Raw genomic sequence first — 13762 nt, 5'->3', positions numbered from 1 at the left:
GGAAACGGGCAAGCGAAATAGACAAAGATCAAACAGTCTGAACCCACAACAGAATGTGATGTGTAGCTGATAGATATTAATGAGAGGAGGTGGGAAACAGTACCATGACTTGGCTCCGTGGCTTAGTTGGTTAAAGCGCTTGTTCAGTAAACAAGAGATCCTGGGTTCAACTCCCTTTGTTTAATTCGTGGTGTTTAGTGAATTTTAGACGGAAAAACGCACAGTGCGGTGTTTGTGTTTTGTTCAGGAGCCAACATAGAACTGATCAGGAAGTCTCTTCAAAAATGCCTTTTCATTATACAGACAGCCCTCTCATAGAATGTGTCCGTGACACGTTCTTGTTTCTGGGCTCGTTGAGGTCGGGGGATAATTCTCGATTCGAGGGTCATACCCTGGAGAAGCCCTAATTTAGCCCTAGACTTTTGATCTCGACGTGCGGTTCAAACTTTTGCAAAGAGGAAAAATAAATCCCCAAATCACTCCACCTGAATCTCAAGCGCTTTCGGAAGAAGTTCAGTTCAAACAATCAGGACTTTAAAGGCACCTCAATGACCTGCACTTTCATTGAACGAGCTTTGCTTCCAATTGCATTCGACCTTGAAACCGCTCTGGGTTTTCATCTCACTGAAGCAGAGTGTGGCCGCTCTGTATCTGTGAGCATGTCGGTGACGAGGTTAGCTCTGATATTGGTCGCTTTCAATTTTTAAGATCTCGTCAAGTTCAGGGAAAAGAAACCAAGAATCGAATTGTCCCTGTAAGTGATGAATTGAAGGGATTGGTGCTCCAAGCAGATCTGGAAAATGCGCAGTGCGGTCGCTCAGGAATTCCAAATCCACCCTCTCGCCACTCGGCGATCATATTAACTGAGCTTTACTCTGGCCCAGTGACACCGCGCTGAAATCGAGTATTTCTCCGGCACGTTTCTCTTAACTTCACAGTTGCTGGTTTAAGAGTGAAGACCGGCTCGTTGGATTTTCACTCCTGCAAGTTTCAACCATTCATTTTGGAAAAGTAAACTGACAGTGGACAGCTGTTATATTGGTCACTGCAGCCTCAAGGTTTAGCTCAGTGAATTACTGGTTTCGCAGGTGACCTCTTCACTTGTCTCGATGGTGCTATTGGTTAGATTGATTCGAGCCCTTATTTTATTTTTCCTCAGGATTCATCGCCTCAAAGTTCCAGGGTTTCAATGTGTGTTTTGTCTGCAAGAAAATGTACCGTGATCATTGCCGGCTGAGCAGGGCTGATATTCCACCATTTACCCTGTGGACTAAAAAAAACCTTGTGATCGGAGAGCAGGCACATGAAACTTATAAAGGAATGGAACATTGGCTTCACGGAAATCACAATTCATCTTGAGACAAGGTCCCGAAAGGCGAATTCGCTGTGACATGGAGATTTCTGTAGTGAGCGAGACCAGACTGTTTCTATGTTCAGAGAATAAATGGCGCACGCTTTATGTTGGAAAAGCAAAACGGTGGGGATTTTTGTCATAGCCCGATGCCTTTCGTGTTGTATCAATTGTCCCTCGTTGCGTTACTTTCATCTTGATTGCATAACCAGTTAGGGCGTTCTTGTGATAAATGGCGACAATTGCCTGCTTTGATAAATTTAACAACGGCTGCACCAGATTCCTGGCGTCATAAACACTGAACTTTTAACCCCACTCTTAAGGTACAGTCTGTAAAATAATGAAATTTCATCACTTGCAAAGCACAAAAATCAAAGATTCCAACCACTCGCTGTGTAAAGAAGTTTTTACTCATGTCACCTTTGGTTCTTTTACCAATCACCTTAAATCTATGCCCTTTGGTTCATGTCCCTTCCGCCAATGGGAACAGTTTCACTCTATCTACTCTGTCTAGGCCCTTCATGATTTTGAATATCTCTATCAAATCTCCTCTCAACCTTCTCAGTTCCAAGGAGAACAATCCCAGCGTCTTCAGTCTATCCATGTAATTTAAGTCCCTCATCCCTGGAATCATTCTAGTAAATCTCCTCTGCACCCTCTCAAGGCCTTCACATCCTTCCAAAAGTGCACTGCCCAGAACTGGACACAATACTTCATTTGTGGCCGAAATAGTGTTTTATGAAGGTTCATCATGACTTCCATGCTTTTCTACTCTATGCCCCTCTTTATAAAGCCCAGGACCCCGTCTGCTTTATAAACCGCTTTCTCAACCTGCCCTGCCACTTTCAACGATTTGTGCACATATACCCCAAGATCCCTCTGTTCCTCTCACCCTTTTAGAATTCTGCCCTCTAGTTTATATTGCCTCTCCTCGTTTTTCCCACCGAAATGCATCACCTCGCATTTTTCCGTGTTGAACTTCATCTGCCACGTGTCCGTCCATGCCACCATCGTGTCCATATCCTCTTCAAGTCTATCCACCTCACTGTTCTCTACCCTTCCAAGTTTTGTGTCATCTGCAAATTTTGATATTGTACCCTTTACTCCCAAGTCCAAGTCATTAATATATATCAAGAAAAGTAGTGGTCCCAGCACCGACCCCTATGGAACACCATTGCCCACCTCCCTCCTGTTCGAAAAACAACCATTCACCACAACTCTCTGTTTCCTGTCATTTAGCTAGTGTTGCATCCATATTGCTATTGCCCCCATTATTCCATGGGCTGCAATCTTGACAGCAAGCCTACCACGTGGCACATTATCAAACGCTTTTTGAAAATCCATATACACCACGTCAACTGCATTGACCTCATCCACCCTCTCTGTTACCTCATTAACCAACTCTATCAAGTTGGTTAAACACGATTTGCCTTTAACAAATCCGTGCTGGCTTTCCCTAATCAATCCACACTCGTCCAAGTGACTGTTAATTCTGTCCCGGATTATCATTTCCAAAACTTTCCCCATCACCGAGGTTAAACTGACTGGCCTATAGTTGCTGGGTTTATCTTTACACCCTTTTTTTGAACAAGGTTGTAACCTTTGCAATTCTCCAGTCCTCTGGCACCATCCCCATATCTAAGGATGTCTGGAAGATTATTGCCAGTACCTCTCCAATTTCCCCCTTTACTTCCCTCAGCATCCTCGGGTGCATCCCATCCAGACTAGTTGACTTATCTATATTAAGTACAGCAAGCCTTTCTAGTACCTCTTCTTTCTCATTTTTTAGCCCATCCAGTATCTTAACTATATCTTCCTATATCGAGAATCTGGCAGCATCTTCTTCCTTGGTAAAGAACAATGCGAAGTACTCATTTAGTACCTCAGGCCATGCCCACTGCCTCCATGAGTAGATCTCCTTTATGGTCCCTAATCGTCCCCGCCCCTCCTCTTACTACCCGTTTACTGTTAACATGTCTGTAGAAGACTTTTTGATTCCCTTTTATGTTTTCCGCTATTCTTATGCTCTCTCTTTGCCCCTCTGATTTCCTTTTTCACTTCCCCTCTGAACTTTCTATATTCTCTCTGGTTGGCACTTGTGTTATCAACCTGACACCTGTCATACGCCACTTTTTCCCGCTTCATCTTATTCTCTATCTCTTACTATCCAGGGAGCTCTGGCCTTAGTTGCCCGACCTTTCTACCTCGTTGGAATGTACCTTGTCTGTACCCGAATCATCTTTTTAAAAGCCGCCCACTGTCCAATTATAGTTTTGCCTGACAATCTTTAATTCCAATTTACCGGGGTCAGATCTGTTCTCATCCCACTGAAATTGACCCTCCTCCAATTGAGTACTTTTACTTTAGAATGGACAGAGTCCATTTCCATAGCTATTCTAATCCTTATGATACTGATCGCTGCTCCCTAAATGCTCCCCCACTGACACTTGCTCCACTTGGCCCGCCTCATTCCCTTGCACCAAATCCAGTAATGCCTCCTTCCTCAGTGGGCCAGAAACGTACTGGTCGTGAAAGTTATCCTGAACACATTTCAAAAATTCTTCCCCTTCTTTGCGCCTTATATTATTGTTATCCCAGTCTATATGAGGATAGTTGAAATCCCCTGTTATCACTACTCTATGGCTTATGCACCTCTCTGCAATTTCCCTGCAAATTTGCTCCTCTATATCCGTCCCACTGGCTGGTGGCCTATAGAATACACCAAGTAGTGTAATCGCACGTTTATTGTTCCTTAACTTGAACTCAGTACCCAGGAGAAATTCCCTCGTTCCTGGGAACTTTGTATTAAGCAGAAGTTAGCAGCAAAAAGTGTTCGTGATGGGACTGAGAAATGTTTGAACAGCCGGCACCCTGTAAAACAGAGCTCCAAGTATCGGTTTAAATAAAGTCCTGAACTGACAGAGCGGCGAGCAGATGAGGATTGAATTAAATCCCAATTCACTGAATCTAAACAAGGTTTAAATAAGTGAACCTGTCAGGAGTGGGATTCCTGAGCTTGTGTGTGAGCTGAAACTGGATCGGTCCCGTTCTGTAAAGACTGAATGGCAGGCGGCTCCCAGACAGGGCTCAGGCCGGGACTGGCAGCTCTCCGCTGGGAACGGCTGGATTGGAGAGCGGGGCTCCTGCGCTGTTGCTGCTGCTGCTTCCGCCTCTTCGAGTCCCTGTGGCGGTCGGTACCGATCTCCCTCCTATGGATCCGGCTCCAGGTGGGCGCTGTGGACCTCGTGGCGCAACGGTAGCGCGTCTGACTCCAGATCAGAAGGATGCGTGTTCGAATCACGTCGGGGTCATTGCATTTTCGCAACGTTTCAGTGTCACTCTGTTTTATCGCGGGGCAGTCTTTCAGGGATGGTCTGTTCACTGTGTGTAAAATAATATTTATCACAGAATGAACACACCACAGAAGGAGGCCATTCAACCCATCAATCCCTTACCTGCCTTTTGTAAGACCAATCCCATTGGTCCCATTCCCCGTCCCTTTCCCCGGGGCCCTGCATTTTCCCCTTCAAGTATTTATCAAATTCCTTTTTGAAAGCCACGATTGAATCTGCTTCCACCGCCCTTTCAGGCAGCGCATTCCAGATCATAACCATTCGCTGCGTAAAAAAGATTTTCCTCATGTCGCCTTTGGTTCTTTTGCAATCATCTCAAATCTGTGTCCTCTGGTTCTCGACACTTCCGCCAATGGGAACAGCTTCTCTTTATTAACTTTATCTGAACCCTTCTTGACTTTGAACACTTCTATCAAATCTCCTCTGAACCTTCTCTGCTCTGAGGAGAACAACCCCAGCACGGGGTAAATGCGGTCAATTAGCACCAATTTATTTAACTGGGCATTAAACAAAGTGTGAGAGACTGGCAAGGCGTTGTGGGAACGGAGCTCACTGCTTTAAGACAATAAATCCAATCACTGCGTGGGCGCTGGGTTCAAATCTCACAACTGAGAGAATTTCTGACCTGTTCGCAGAAAACCCGATTGTCGTGCGATGGAGCAGAGGATGTGAAAGGAGCTGAAAGTGGAAGTGCAGATATTAGTTTCATCACAGTGACAGGACACGTTTCCACAGGTTCGGGCCTCTCACCTTAAGATTCTTTCCAGCAGAGTGGGACAGGTGATCAGAGTGACCGGGCTCCAGCGGCGCAATCGGTCAGTGCGCGGTCCTTTTTTGACAGGACAGGGTCGGGAAATACCGAGGTTGTCAATTCGAGTCTCAGCGAGATCAAACAATCCTTTTGCTTGTGAACATTTTGACCGGAGTTGAAGGTACAATTAGTTTGTTCCAAAATGCATCTACTTATTTGAATTGCCATGTGGTTCCTCCGGATTACGCTGTTGCAATAGCAGATGAGATGTTCAGTATTACTTGTTTACAGGAGGGAGGCTGCGGTTTTGGAGACACAAACTATGATTTTGATCCATCCACAAATCGTGGGATTTAACTGGAGCTTTAAACCAGCGCCTTAGACCGCTCAGCCAGGATACTTTCCATCCGACACTTCAGGAGCTAGTTTTACAGGAATAGAATTACTACAAGCAAGAATTCTCCCCCTCCAGCACCAATGCTCACACGGCAGCAGGATGCATGTGTCCAGTGAGAAACCTGTCTGAAGGAACATTCAGTCTGACAGAGCCGGAAGTCCAGCAGATTGACTTTCGGTCTGAGCAGATGATGAGTCTCCTCCTTGAGAGAGTTTCGCCAATCCAGCTCAGAGTGGATTTAGAATCATAAATCCGGGTGTGACTGGAGCCACTTGTGTCAGATGAAGTGTCGGGGGCAGTTTCACATCCTTGACGGACATTAATGATCCTGCTGCAAAATTTCACTTCCCAGCTCCCGATCCGTGAACTAAAACCCAACTCTGGTGGGACTCGAACCCACAACCTTTGAATATCCCCTTCAATTATTAAGTAGAAGTCCAACACGCTGTCCATTGCGCCACAGAGTCAGTGATGAAATTTGAAGGAGAGCGGGGATCCTGTGCTGTGGTTGAGGCAGTCAGGCTGCTCCTGCTTCCGCCTCTCACATTCCGAGAGCCGGGGCGGCAGTCTGCACCGATCGCCCTCCAATGGATCCGGCTCCAGCCGCTTGTTGTGGGCCTGGTGCAAGAACAGTCGCGTCTGACTCCACATCAGAAGGCTGCGTGTTTTGAACCAGGTTGAAATCACAGCATTTTCACTGTGGCTCAGGGACCTGCCGCCGTGTTTACCGATACTCTGCAACTCTCCCTGTGTTTACCGATACTCTGTATCTCTCCCTGTGTTTACCGATACTCTGTATCTCCCGCTGTGTTTACCGATACTCTGTATCTCTCCCTGTGTTTATCGATACTCTGTATCTCTCCCTGTGTTTACCGATACTCTGTATCTCTCGCTGTGTTTACCGATACTCTGTATCTCCCGCTGTGTTTACCGATACTCTGTATCTCCCGCTGTGTTTACCGATACTCTGCAACTCTCCCGCTGTGTTTACCGATACTCTGTATCTCTCGCTGTGTTTACCGATACTCTGTATCTCTCGCTGTGTTTACCGATACTCTGCATCTCTCCCTGTGTTTATCTCTGTGTCAATCCGTGGGCAGATTCTGAATGAACAATGAAATAAATGAGGGGTTCAGACAATTCTCCCATCTGACACTTAGGAACCAATGAGCGAAACTTTATAATAAGATATTGCTTATTGTGATGCAGCAAAGAAAACATTGTATTTTGAATGTTTTAGGTTCAGTTATGTGCAAAAAGAAACTGTGACCACAACGTGTTTGCAACAAGCCGCCTTTTAAGTTGATGTCCGGCTCGCTAACATTACAGCACGAGGTGTGGGCACCGCACTGATAACCTTCAGGTGTATCCGGGCCTTTCAGACACTTCGTGTGACACAACAGCTTTCCAATCCCCGCCAGCTCCTGGACACCGAGACTTCCGTTGAAGCAGCATTCACCGGCAGGACCGATATCGCGCCCCCTTTGCCGGACTTCAGCAAATTGAACGTTGAAAATACAAAGCAGGGCGGAAAGTATCTGGAAAACAGTTAAACTTTCAGTGTTCAGACTTTAGTGAGAACAATAAACAGGACTTTGGGTAGATATTAAGTGGATGTGCAGTAAGAGTGCGCTCTTGTTTTGTAAACTGTGGGAGTGTAGATATGAGTGTGATGTTCACATAGCAACTGCGGGTGTGTATATATGAGAGCGGTGTATATATATGAACTGTGTGTGTATATATGAGTGCCTTGTTTATTATGAGTGCGATGTTTATATATGAACTGTGGGTGTGTATATATGAGTGCGATGTTTATTTATTTACTTTTTTTCTTTCATGGGATGTGGGCGTCGCTGTCGAGGTCGGCATTTATTGCCCATCCCTAATTGCCCTTGAGACGCTGCGACAACGGATGAACGGACACCGCGCAACAATCGCCAGACAGGAGGGTTCCCTCCCAGTCGGGGAACACTTCAGCAGTCATGGACATTCAGCCACCGACCTTCGGGTAAGCGTTCTCCAAGGCGGCCTTCGAGACACACGACAACGCAAAATCGTCGAGCAGAAATTGATAGCCAAGTTCCGCACCCATGAGGACGGCCTCAACCGGGATCTTGGGTTCATGTCACGCTACACGTTACCCCACCAGCGAACAAATATTATCTGTTTTTAATATAACGGGTCAGTTGCTGTCTTTTCTATGTTTCGACCTCTCGATCTCTGTTTTTTTTTGTTTGTTGTTTTTTTTGGTGATTTGTACATTCTGAGACCTGGCAGGTAACACCTGTCTGTCTGCACACTGATTGCCTTGGCAACGGGCAGTTGAAAAAACTGTCTGCACTCACCAAGCATTGTTCTGTGAATTATAAATGCGATTTCATTTCGAGGATTTCATTTTCACATCGTTCACCTGACGAAGGAGGAAGCCTCCGAAAGCTTGTGAATTTAAAATAAAATTGCTGGACTATAACTTGGTGTTGTAAAATTGTTTACAATTGCCCTTGAGAAGGTGGTGGTGAGCCGCCTTCTTGAACCGCTGCAGTCCATGTGGTGACGGTTCTCCCACAGTGCTGTTAGGAAGGGAGTTCCAGGATTTTGACCCAGCGACGATGAAGGAACGGCGATATATTTCCAAGCCGGGATGGTGTGTAACTTGGAGGGGAACGTGCAGGTGGTGTTGTTCCCATGTGCCTGCTGCTCTTGTCTTTCTGGATGGTAGAGGTCGCGGGTTTTGGAGGTGCTGTCAAAGAAGCCTTGGCGAGTTGCTGCAGTGCATCCTGTGGATGGTACACACTGCAGCCACAGTGCGCCGGTGGTGAAGGGAGTGAATGTTTAGGGTGGTGGATGGGGTGCCATTCAAGCGGGCTGCTTTATCCTGGATGGTGTATGAACTGTGGGTGTGTTTATATGAGTTTGATGTTTATATAGAACTATGAATGTGTATTTTTGAGTGTGATGTTTATATATGAACTGTGGGTGTGTATATATGAGTGTGATGTTTATATATGAACTGTGGGTGTGTATATATGAGTGCGATGTTTATATATGAACTGTGGGTGTGTATATATGAGTGCGGTGTTTATATATGAACTGTGGGTGTGTATATATGAGTGCGATGTTTATATATGAACTGTGGGTGTGTATATATGAGTGCGGTGTTTATATATGAACTGTGGGTGTGTATATATGAGTGTGATGTTTATATATGAACTGTGGGTGTGTATATATGAGTGCGGTGTTTATATATGAACTGTGGGTGTGTATATATGAGTGTGATGTTCATATATGAACTGTGGGTGTGTATATATGAGTGCGATGTTTATATATGAACTGTGGGTGTGTATATATGAGTGTGATATTTATATATGAACTGTGGGTGTGTATATATGAGTGCGATGTTTATATATGAACTGTGGGTGTGTATATATGAGTGTGATATTTATATATGAACTGTGGGTGTGTATATATGAGTGTGATGTTTATATATGAACTGTGGATGTGTATATATGAGTGTGATGTTTATATATGAACTGTGGGTGTGTATATATGAGTGTGATGTTTATATATGAACTGTGGGTGTGTAAATATGAGTGCGATGTTTTTATTTGAATTTCGGAATGAACAGGAGGGGCAATTCCTCCTGGGGTTATATTTTTTTGAAGACAATGACATAAAGAGAAACTTTGACATGGGGCGGAAATAGCTCAGTTGGGAGAGCGTTAGACTGAAGATCTAAAGGTCCTTGGTTCAATCCCGAGTTTCGGCAGTTTTTGGTTGTTCAGTTTCTTCTTCCTCGCTTCGATTCTCACATTTATTTCCAGTGAAATTTGATCCCCACCACTGAAGGATTGGGGATGGAATGGAGAGACATCAAGGAAGGGAAATATTTCTATCGTCTGTATTTGGTTTTTATTTCTCTGTTACCTTCTGCCTTTTTCTCTTGGTTTTGTCTCTCTTGGTGCCGGGTGACTATTTGATTTGATGCATTTGTTCCAAATTGATGCCTTTTCCCCATCTCGGGGCGGTCAGACCCGCTCTGTCTGTCTGTTGCTGCTGATGATCATTAATGGGAACAGGCCGCGAGTTAAACGTTTATCTGCAAACCGGAGAAAGACAAATAAAAAGAAAGACGTGTTTCTCCGGCCCAGGGGTAAAGTTACGATGGATGTTATTCAATAAACTGTCCCCGTCAATTTGTCTGTGGATTTTTTTTGCAAAGCTTTGATTTTAAAAGTTACAAAAAACCGAAATAAATAAAATAAATTACAAGAATCGAATCCGTGATCATGATATTACGGCATACTCCATGCAAATGAGTTAACCTGCCGGACCAACAGCACATTCGGCTGTTTAATTATTTTTTGTACCTGTACGTTGGTTGGTAGCGGTTTCTGTGCATGGACTCCTAAATCTCTCTGCTCCTCCACAGTTCCGAGCTTCTCACCATTTAGAAAATACACTGATTGATCTTAGATTTAAAGTGGATGACCTCGCTCTCCCCCACATTGAACTCTATTTGCCGCAGTTTTACCCACTCACTTAATTTATCAATTCCCACTTTTCAACTTCCTGCTTCTATCCACATTATTTATTCCGCCACCAGAAGACTGAGTGTTCAAATCACGGGGTAACCGTTGCTTTTCGAGCTGATCGGATTCTGGATCGTTCCGGGATGAATGTTTTATTTGCTTTTTCACAATAAACAGAACCTTGCTCTAAAGTCTGCTTCCCGACTTCTCAAATTTCACGAAGGCGTCTCATTCTGCCCTCGACTTTTGATCTTGAACTGTGGTTGAAACTTTTGCAGAGGGAAAACAAGTCCCCAAATCGCTCCACCTGAATCTCAAACGCTTTGGGAAGAAGTTCAGTTCAAACAATCAGGACTTTAAAGGCCCCTCAATGACCTGCACTTTCATTGAATGAGTTTTGTTCGCCATTGTATTCGACCGTGAAATCGCTCTCCGCTTTCATCTCACTGAAGTGAAGAGTGTGACGGCCTTGTATCTGTCAGCGTGTAAGTGACGAGTTTGGGGTGAGCACGGGTCGCGTTTATTTTTGAAATCTCACCAAGCACCGGGGAAAAGAAACTTAGAATCAAACTGTCCCTGTCAGTGATGAATTGAAGTGAATATCGCTCCAAGCAGATCTGGACAATGCGCAGCGCAGCCGCACAGGAGTTCCAAATCCACCCTCTCCCCACTCGGCAATCACATTAACTGAACTTTACTCTGGCCCAGTGTCACCGCGCTGAAATCAAGTCTTTCTCGAACACATTTTTCCTTAACATCATTGTTCCTAATTTAATAGTGAAAACTGCCGTCCGCTTCACTGTAAGTGCAAGAGACAACTTTGTAGACACCGTGTAGTGTCACAGAGCTGCTCGTTGGACCTGCTCATTTCATCTCGTCTCATTTTCAGCAAACCTGAATATTACTGGAATATAGAATGGAGAATCACAGCTCAAAAAATCAATCCTCTCGACCACGAGGGGACCGAGTCTTCCAACATACAGGTGTTTAATGGCAAGGTGAGTTTAATGTTCAGAAATAATACAGCACAAATTTTCATTCGGACAAGCTGCACACCCTTTCGTTTGGAAAATTAAACGGCTGGTAAGACAGCTGTTATACTAATCGCAGCAAGCTGAAATTTTAGCTCGATGAATTAGTCCTTGAGCAGCTGCAAGCTCTGTCTCTGTGGCGCAATTGGTTAACTGAAAGGTTTGTGGTTCGAACCCACCCGGGAACGGTTGAGCAACTTTTTACCTGAACATTCATTGTCTCGCATTTCTTGGGTTCGAATGTGTGTCTCATCTGCCAGAAAATGTACCGTAAACATTGCCAGCTGAGTGCGTCTGATTTTCGACCATTTATTCTGCGGTTGGATAACAGGCATCTGAAAAATATCCAAAAAAGCCGAGATTGGCTTGAACGAAGTCGGAATACTTCTGACAGACAAAGTCCGAAGTTTGCAGGCGAGCTCGTTCACTCTGACATGGATATTTCTGCTGTGAGCGACATCAGGCTGTTTTCACAATGAATGTCACTCCCTTTATTTTGGAAAAGTAAAATGGTATTCACATTCCGACTGGTATCAGTTGATTTGTGAGAGATCGTTAATTTTCGAGGGGCTGAATGGTCTTCTCTTGTCCCGATGTTCCTCTCCTGCTCAGTGCGGGGCTGGACGACTGGTGAGTGGCATCAAACCGACTCCAGAATGAAAAGCGGGTGTTCAGATTCAGCCACCTTGGGATTGTCGGACAAACTGAACCCCGACAGCAACCTCACCACCTGCCTCTCTGCAATAATAGGATGGGAAGGAGCCCTGCCGCTGGCCCGGCTAGCTCAGTCGGTAAAGCACGAAATTCCTAATCTCAGGGGCGTGGGTTTAAACCACACATTGGGCGTTTTGTGTTCTATTTTTCACAGTGGGTGATGAAAGGTTCAAAGTGCAACCTCTTATCTCCAGTTCAAGAAATCCAGTTATATAAACAGACACAACACTGAGCTGTGTGAAAGGAAACCGTGAGCGTTGCCAAATATCCAGTCCCTCCCGATTCTATCTTCTCATTCCCTCCACATGGGACACGGCAGATACCGTTTCAATAGGCTCCATTTTTGCTGTTATTAAAATGTTGATGGTTAGGAAGTGTAATATTTAGAAGACGCCAACTCTGGATCCATTCGCCTCTCTGATACCTCCTGAGCCCACCTTACCCTCTTTGATTCTCCCTGAGCTCCTTATCTTCTCTGATAAGCTCAGAGAGTCCATTATCCTCTTTGAACCTTGTCAGCGCCCTTTACACTCTCTGATACCCGCTGAGTGCCCCTCACCCACTGATACGCCCTGAGCGTCCTTACACTCTCTGATACCCTCTGACTGCCCCTTCCCCTCTCTGAGACCTCAATATACTTTCTGATACCCTATGACTGCCCCTTCCCCTCTCTGAGCCCCGTTACACTCTCTGATGCCCTCTGACTGCCCCTTCCCCTCTCTGAGCCCCGTTGCACTCTCTGATACCCTCTGACTGCCCCTTCCCCTCTCTGAGCCCCGTTACACTCTCTGATGCCCTCTGACTGCTCCTTCCCCTCTCTGAGATGCCCTTGCCCCAAAGCATCGCCACGAAGAAGCCATTAGACGCACTGTTGCCTTCTCAGAACCCGTTACCGTCCCTGATATCAAAGTGCGGTGTAACTTCACAGGTGAATCTACCGGTCTGTGTTAAGGATGAGATCCAGAGTTTGTTCGGTCGCTGTTGTTTCCGCCTCTCCCACTCTGAGAGCTCCATTGGCAGTCGGTACCGATCTCCCTCCGACAAACTGGGTGTGGATCTATGAGTGCGTTGTTTTTTATAAACTTTTGAGTTTATGTATGACAGCGATTTTTATATATCAACTGTGGGTTTGTATATGTGTGTGTGATATTTATAGATGACCTGTGGGAGTAATCGATGAGTGTGATGTTTATATATGAACTGTGGGTGTGTATATATGAGTGTGATGTTTATATATGAACCGTGGGTGTGTATATATGAGTGCGATGTTTTTATATGAACTGTGGGTGTGTATATATGAGTGCGATGTTTTTATATGAATTGAGGAATGAACAGGAGGGGTAATTCCACCTGGGGTTATATTTTGTTCCAAGACAATGAAATAAAGGAATGCTTTGATATGGGGCCGAAATAGCTCAGTTGGGAGCGCGTTCGACTGAAGATCTTACGTTCAATCCCAAGTTTCGGCAGTTTTTGGTTGTTTAGTTTCTTCTTCCTCGCTTTGATTCTCGCAATTATTTACAGTGAAATTTGATACCCGCCACTGAAGGATTGGGGATTGAATAGAGAGACATCAAGGATGGGAAATATTTATATCGTCTGTATTTGGTTTTTATTTCTCTGTTACCTTCTGCCT

General features: G+C 45.0%; 1 protein-coding gene and 3 non-coding genes across 4 annotated transcripts in view; 2 read left to right on the top strand and 2 right to left on the bottom strand.

Annotated features, from left to right (window-relative positions):
- The window catches only part of LOC137310548 (zinc finger protein 271-like), a 342914-nt gene that overhangs the window by 111963 nt on the left and 217189 nt on the right, over window positions 1-13762 (bottom strand). The gene's annotated exons all lie outside the window — the stretch shown is intronic.
- On the top strand, window positions 4591-4662 carry trnaw-cca (transfer RNA tryptophan (anticodon CCA)). Its single transcript has one exon. It is a non-coding gene; the product is annotated as a tRNA-Trp (tRNA).
- On the bottom strand, window positions 6228-6319 carry trnar-ucu (transfer RNA arginine (anticodon UCU)). Its single transcript is given in 2 exon segments — window positions 6228-6263; window positions 6283-6319. It is a non-coding gene; the product is annotated as a tRNA-Arg (tRNA).
- Window positions 9546-9618, top strand: trnaf-gaa (transfer RNA phenylalanine (anticodon GAA)). The gene has a single exon. It is a non-coding gene; the product is annotated as a tRNA-Phe (tRNA).

The sequence above is a fragment of the Heptranchias perlo genome, unplaced genomic scaffold, assembly GCF_035084215.1.
Source record: "Heptranchias perlo isolate sHepPer1 unplaced genomic scaffold, sHepPer1.hap1 HAP1_SCAFFOLD_263, whole genome shotgun sequence".
Classification (NCBI taxonomy): Eukaryota; Metazoa; Chordata; class Chondrichthyes; order Hexanchiformes; family Hexanchidae; genus Heptranchias; species Heptranchias perlo.
This window is presented reverse-complemented; position numbering and strand designations above follow the sequence as displayed.